This window comes from Scylla paramamosain, chromosome 4 (genome assembly GCF_035594125.1).
Source record: "Scylla paramamosain isolate STU-SP2022 chromosome 4, ASM3559412v1, whole genome shotgun sequence".
In the NCBI taxonomy this organism is placed as follows: Eukaryota; Metazoa; Arthropoda; class Malacostraca; order Decapoda; family Portunidae; genus Scylla; species Scylla paramamosain.
In genome coordinates, this window is record NC_087154.1 from 14,618,245 (window position 1) to 14,625,744 (window position 7,500).

Sequence of the window (7,500 nt, forward strand, 5' to 3'; positions counted from 1 at the left end):
ACACACACACACACACACACACACACACACATAACGTATGTAAAATTGATGTCAGTGAGCGGAATTGCTTTTCATAGGAGTGATCTTCCTTTCTTCTCCCGTTCATTCCTTCCTTCATTGTCGCTTTGCTCACAGTATTTTCTGACTTTCACAGCTCAAAATAAAATAACAGTAGCTGCCATGACACAGGTTGGTGAAATCAACAGTCCAGATATTGAATGAACTTTTTTTTGTTTAGCCTTACTGAGAACTCATGCTCCTCTTTCTCCTCTTTCTCCTCTCCCTCTTCTTTACTTCTCTTCATTGCCGTCTCCGTTTCTTCGTTCTCTATTCCATTGTCTGATTTGCTTCACTGTTTTGTCAGCCCGTTATGATACTGCCCTCTTCCCTCCTGCCTTGTTACTCGTTCATTTACTGCTTGCTATTATAATTATGTTTAGAAAATGTCTCTGTCATCCTTCCGTCTTGATTCAAAAAGAATATTTGCACTTTCGTTTTTTCAAGTGTAGGAGTTTCCGTGGCAGTGGAACACACAAAGAAAGGGTGAGGGGAATTCACTCGTAGTGTTGGTATCTAGCAGTGACTGCCAGATATGGCATTTTCTTATAATTGGTGTTGTTTTGTTTTTTCCACCATCTTCTCCCCTCCCATGTCTCTCTTCTCCCCTGAGAATGAGGCACACGTGTCAAGGTCAAGTGGATACCTCTACTTTGAACCAGTTCAAAGCCTGATGATAAACACCACGACTTATTCATGGCCTCCAGCTATTGTCGTAGCGGTGGTCAAAGGCGGCAATGGTGATAAAACCTCTGTATTCGAAACTTCTCAGCATCCCATTTTGAGTTAGTCACTGGGTCTCCTTACAAACCCGCGCCACAACTGTCGCAAGAGCGATAGCACCTAGGACAGGGTGGCGCCGCCGTCCTCTGAGTGGTGACCATCAAGTCCTCCTCGGTGAATCAGACCCGCAGCGCCATCAGCAGCAGCAGGACGCGAGTGTTGCTGGGTTTGTTGTGCCTTGCCCCTCATCATCCTCACCTTTATTTTTATTTATTTATTTATTTTTTATTTTACTTTATTTATTTATCTATTTTATTTATTTATTTATTTATTGTGTGTGTGTGTGTGTGTGTGTGTGTGTGTGTGTGTGTGTGTGTGTGTGTGTGTGTGTGTGTGTGTTTCACCAGCAGGCAGGCTGTTAGCGCCTGGTGCGTTGAGTGGTGGCGGGTACTGGCGGCAGGAGAGTAAAAAGATGACGCAACACTCCCCGCGCCTCCCCCACAGTCACACCACTCAAATTTTACTCGAAGATACAACAGCTGAAATAAACCATCTATGTTGTCCAACTCCCTCTGTTACTAAGTTTTCTCTTCTGTGTTCATGTGCTACAGAGCTTCATAGGTCGTGAATTCTTTGTGAATTTGTGAAATATCAATTTTGTTTTGATGCATGACAAACCACTGTTTACAGGAGTGGTAAGTCAGGAAAGGAGACTGGTGGGACCGAGACTCGTTGCATCAAGGTAAGGATGAAGGTTCAACGACCGCTGCCTCCCCGAGCCGTGGCAGGGCTGCACCATTCGTCCTCCACGTTCTCCAGGAACCCGCCAAGGGCCTCAAGACATTGCGTTTCGCTCTCTGGTGTGAGGATTTGAAAGAAAATACATTAAGTATATTTATGAAACGAATTTCCCTTTAAAGAATTAGGCACTTCATGTTCATTTTGACATTACCTCACACTTGATTACGGTTGTGTGATAGCCTGCATGCTGCCTGATATCCTTCATTAGGGCTGTAAATTCTATCTCAGTTCATTCAGTAACACAGAATCCCATGTTTTGTATTTGCTGGCATAACTCATCACAAGGCCTCGATGCAAAGGCAGCGCAAGCACAATGCCACCGCAGGCGACATGACACAACATCCTCGTTTTTCTGGTGTGCAGACCTGCGAGGCGGAGACTGGAGGCCCATAATGGATCACTGAAAGGGTCAAGGAGGAGCGACTGCAAGCAGCAGGACCGACCATATACACTGAGCCTCCTTAAGAGGACTCATAGATATGCAGTGTATGAGCTTTCCAGTCTTACACAATAAAAAAGTCCGAATTCACTTATAGTGCCTAACTGGTAGCTTCCTGCACGCCCAGAATTAGTAACCTTTCGCACACGATTGCTGTTGCTCCGCCCACCCCCATGGTGCTCGCCTTTCTCCACTGTCTGTTGACATTACTGGTACCTTGACATTAATCGGTGCTCTTCAAGTAGGGACGTTTTGCCGCCGACCTTGTGCCTCTGCAAAGCCTCCTGTCTGGCTCCCATCTCAATCCTTTGTGGCGTGTGTTCCAAATCTGGCCCCATTCCTTCCCTAGTACAAATGACGGTGCTCCTTCACGCAGCACCCTTTGACACTTCTGACAAGCCAGGATTTAGAGACACATGCGTGAAGGTTCACAGTTTAGCTGGTTGATGTATAAAGACATTCTCGTCTGTTCGTGATCTTTAATGTGGAATCTGAAGGAAAAGAGAATCGAAAGGTGGCTACGTTTTTCCCCGCAAGATCTCCACCACTTGAGGTCCGGGCGCCCATACCGTTAATTGTCCTTCTAGGTTGACGACAGCACACAGTGAACAGCGAGCACTGAGATGCTTCTCCTTGGCATTTTCTGGTCGGGGGAAGTTCCCTTTAGTAAATGTTACGAAATAAACCAAGCCTTAAGGCATCATCCACCTGCTACTTGCCTTAGGTATTCATGACGTACATATGCGTGTGTGACAAAATTACCGACGTAAAAGACCGCGGGCCGTTCTTTTATTATACATTCATTGAGAGGCGCGGGGCGTAGTAGGCCGTCAGTTACCGGCTCTCACTCCCTCGGCAACACCTGCATGTCACAAGTGGTCATGGTTGCAAAGGAACAGACTAACAACGACCTCATGACCACACCACGAGGCTCTCTCCTATTCAAATGATGACCCTAACCCTTGGCTCTCGACGAGTCAACTGAAAGGGTGACCCTGAATAACCTCAGTGCATGGTGGGAAGAATGCGTGCCTCAGGCCGGGGCAGCCGCCACGCACTGGTGGGCGACAGTAAACTGAGGTTTTAAGGTGAAGATAAATATAAAGCTTTATTTCCTGCACAGAGAAACATGTCCAGTACCGCTAGCAGGCTACCATAGGTGTTACACACACACACACACACACACACACACACACACACACACACACACACACACACACACACACACACACACACACAAGCACATGCAAGAAGCGAGAGAGAGAGAGAGAGAGAGAGAGAGAGAGAGAGAGAGAGAGAGAGAGAGAGAGAGAGAGAGAGAGAGAGAGAGAGAGAGAGAGAGAGAGAGAGAGAGAGAGAGAGAGAGAATGAACAAAAAAGGAAAAGAACGGAAGAAAGAGAGAAAGAAAGAAAAAAAAATGATAGACAGACAAAACAGATAGACAGATAGACAAACAGACAGACAGCCAAACAGACAGATACGAAGACAGGCAGACAGAGCTAGCCATGCACAGTCACAGGAAACAACACTAACACTAATAACAATAGTAAAGAAAACAGATAGCCACGCTGAAAAATTGGAAGCGAGGCGAGGGCACATTACCACAGGTCACTTGGTCTCCCTCGCGCCACTGCATCCATCACAATGCACAAAGCCAACACAGCGCCCGGGAGTCAACGCAGAGCGACAAGTGTGCCCTCTAAATTATTGGCTGCCTTACATCTCACACACACACACACACAGACACACACACACACACACACACACACACACACACACACACACACAAACAGTAAAAATCGAATCACAGCAGCAGCATTTGCCAAAAAAAAAAAAAAAAATAAATAAATAAATAAAAAAAAATAAAAAATCCTGTTTACAGTTGCATGAGGTAGAAGTAAACCGGAGAGAGAGAGAGAGAGAGAGAGAGTGTGTGTGTGTGTGTGTGTGTGTGTGTGTGAGTGAGTGACGGAGGGAGAAAAGTAGGGAGGGAAAAGGAATCGTAAAGATAAGGCAGGCGGGGGGAAGAGGAGGCGCTGTTCTTACGGGTTTCTCCCTTCCTGTGTCAGAGCCTCGTGACTCGAGAGTATTTTTCCACTTGTATCTTTCCAGTAGTTGGTGAACCGTGTAGAGAGGAGAGAAGAGAGAGAGAGAGAGAGAGAGAGAGAGAGAGAGAGAGAGAGAGAGAGAGAGAGAGAGAGAGAGAGAGAGAGAGAGAGAATCACCTGGCCCATTTCCTGCAGAACCACGTGGGATAGAAGTCTGTGGCACACGTTCAGGATTTGCTAAAGGTAATGATTCCCCGCAGACTGTATGTATTAGAAAAGATTTACTATGTAGTGTCACTGAAGCTTACCAGAACCAGTGCATTAGATGAACTGATGGAGAGAATGAGGGGAGAGAGGCACGGGAAGTGGTCTGAAGGGTACGGCGCACTACACACCAGCACGGGCTGACCTCGCTCTCAGGTCGCACCACTAATATACTTCTCAGTGATACATGCTTACGGGATGGATGAAAATAATTTCTCACTCTAACTACTGCTACATCTGTTGAATAAGCAAAAAATTAACATTGGTTTTATTTCTCACGATATAGGAATAAGATAAAGTCAGCAAGCAAGTAAAGAGCGGACACACACACATACATACACACACACACACTTAAACACACACTTAAATACACACACACACACATACACACACACACACACACATAAATAGTAAAGGATGTCTAGGATGTGTTGGCAATAGAGGTATCAGTAGCACCAGTCATCAGCACCATCCACTAGCACCAGCAGCTCCCTGGTGACACAGTGTACTCGTACACACCCACCAACGCAACGTGACAAAGGTCTCGCGCCAAGACAAGAAAGCTGCGGCTGCTTAAAGTAGGGGCACGGATCCACTGCTTACCATTGACACCACGACCTACTGGACACACACACACACACACACACACACACACACACAACGTAATATATATAAAAACTGGTGTGACATTTTGCATAAAGGACTCGACAATTGGCATCTGTACAACAGAGGACAATGAAGGGGAGAGATTGGGCGCTGACTTGCAAGAGGAGGGTGTGGTGGGTTAGAGAGAGAGAGAGAGAGAGAGAGAGAGAGAGAGAGAGAGAGAGAGAGAGAGAGAGAGAGAGAGAGAGAGAGAGAGAGAGAGAGAGAGGAGTGCGTGACCTTTGGGGTGGCGGGTGAAGTGAACACAGGGCTGCATGACCTTGATTACGCTGTGTTGGTCAAAGTCACTAGGTCAGCTTTCTGTAAACGGGCATGAGTTGCTGTCAAAGGTCAAAATATTGCTTGTTCCTCTTTACCTCCAAAGATTACGTAATGTGATATCTTGATCTCAGTTTTCTCTAAGTGTCCCACTGTTTTCTATAATTTTTCTCCAGTCCTTCTCCAGTCTTGGTTGAGGTGAATGCGAACCCACTAAGCATTCAGCGTTACAATTAGAGGCTTACCTAGTCTATAAGAGGGATGAGATAACAAGATTGAAAAGTTTATTGTGGCACGATAAGGCGATAATCCAGGTGCCGGGCGTTGCAGAGTGTGCAAGAGGAGAGGCGTCTGACGACAGTCCTTGACATTTGCACCAGACCGACTCTGTAGCTATCCTCCCTCTCTCTCTCTCTCTCTCTCTCTCTCTCTCTCTCTCTCTCTCTCTCTCTCTCTCTCTCTCTCTCTCTCTCTCCTTGCCTCCTTCCATACCCACAGCTCTCACCAGCCACGCCAGCCCGTAAATCAGCTGCTGCCAGGATAACTGCATGCGCTGAGCAGCAACGATGTACAAGTAAAAACTTTACAACTTTCACGACCAGATTCACGTCGGAGGAAGGGCAATTCCTCGTTGTTCTCTGCGTAACAACAGAATATCTCCAAGGCGTCATCCTCCCTCACGCGGGCACGGCTTCAGCACAAGGCTGTCTGTCGCAACCACTCTTGACCCACCATACTCCAGGTGTCACAGCACCCCAGCGCCCCGTTCCAGCCTCCGTTCTCAGCCTTCTCATGGTGTCTTACTCCTCCATTTTCTCAATATTCCACCATCCCATTCCATCTTCAGTGTCCCTACAAGCTTCACTGTCTTACTTCCACCTTCCAATGTTTCCCTCTTTCCCTAATGTCTCATCCCAAGTTCTAAAATCCCTAATTCATGTTTAACAGTTTCCAGCCAAAACTTGTCAGTGTTTCCAGAGTTCCATCACAACATTGCAGTGTCCTGTCTCAGCATCCCCGCCCTGTCCCAGTGTCCCATCTATACGATGTCCCATCCTACCATCCCAGTGTCCCATCCCAAAATCTCGTGCCTCTTTCTAGCACCCAAGCGTCCCGGCACAGGATCACAATGCCCTAGTATTAAGACGACATATCCGGGAATTGAAGTGTCCCACCACTCATCTATCCTGTATTAGCCTAGCAGTAATTGAAAACAATATCGCTCCAACGTTACACCTGCCTTAGAATGTTAAAGTATAATAAAGTAATCACACGTGATCATTCTCTGCAACCGCTCTCTCTCTCTCTCTCTCTCTCTCTCTCTCTCACTCTCTCTCTCTCTCTCTCTCTCTCTTCACATACATACATACATACATACATACATACACACACACACACACACACACACACACACAGACACACACACACACGCGTAACCCGTCATTGCTCACACTTTCTCTACCCCTAAACTTTAGTAGTAGCCGTTTTTCTCATCCTTTGCTCAACTCACCGTAACACAATCGTCGAGGACTGACCCCGCCTTGGGCGACACCGCCATCCCAATCCTGCCCTACTACCTTAACCACCATCACTGCTCCCGCCCACGCTGACCCAACTCACGTGTTAGTGCCAGACCCTCAACCACCGCCACACTGCAACCCTCGCCCGGCTGACTGTCACTACTGCTCCACCGCCTCAAGCTCCAGGCCACGCTCACCAAGCTCCACCAAAGCAACTCCAATTCCTGGTTCCAAACACTCCACTCCCCAACCCCCTCATCGGGGCCTCCTCTCTTCTTTCCTCACTCCCCACCCTCAACTTACGCAATGTATTCTCCCCTTCCCGATGTGCTAACCAACGCCTACTCCCCGGCAGCCACAACTCCAGCACGTAACCTTGAAAAATGCCTCCACAACCCGCTGCCCCAACAGTCGGCCCTACTTTCCTCACCTAATTCCCGATACCTCCCTCCACCATTTCTCCGATCGTTCTCCCACCAGCACTCCCTCCATTCATCCCCAGCAGCTCTACACACACCACCACAGACATCGCCTCCCTCCTGCCACCCTCCACTCCCAGCCACACCTTCCTTTAGTTTCCCGTGATGCTCAGACAAGGAATGTTGTTGCCTCACTGCACCACCACCACCACCACCACCATCACAAATGAAATCTCTGCCACCTTCACCTCGCTACTGCTTTATCATCATTATTCTCACTAAAGTTCACAACGGATGCTGTCAT

General features: G+C 47.5%; 2 long non-coding RNA genes across 5 annotated transcripts in view; one reads left to right on the plus strand and one right to left on the minus strand.

The window, feature by feature from the left end:
• LOC135099772 (uncharacterized) overlaps positions 1 to 3,251 on the plus strand; it is a 6,528-nt gene extending 3,277 nt beyond the window's left edge. For both annotated transcript variants that reach the window (XR_010268365.1, XR_010268364.1), the window contains 2 exons: positions 1,471 to 1,642; positions 1,945 to 3,251. This is a non-coding gene — a long non-coding RNA (uncharacterized LOC135099772). The remainder of the gene's footprint in view (positions 1 to 1,470; positions 1,643 to 1,944) is intronic.
• Positions 1 to 7,500, minus strand: part of LOC135099771 (uncharacterized) — a 177,448-nt gene that overhangs the window by 41,255 nt on the left and 128,693 nt on the right. The window contains exon 3 of one of the 3 annotated variants that reach the window (XR_010268363.1): positions 4,552 to 4,570. The exons of the other annotated variants lie outside the window; for them this stretch is intronic. This is a non-coding gene — a long non-coding RNA (uncharacterized LOC135099771). Of the gene's footprint in view, positions 1 to 4,551; positions 4,571 to 7,500 lie in introns of those variants that run through there. 3 annotated transcript variants of the gene reach the window in all.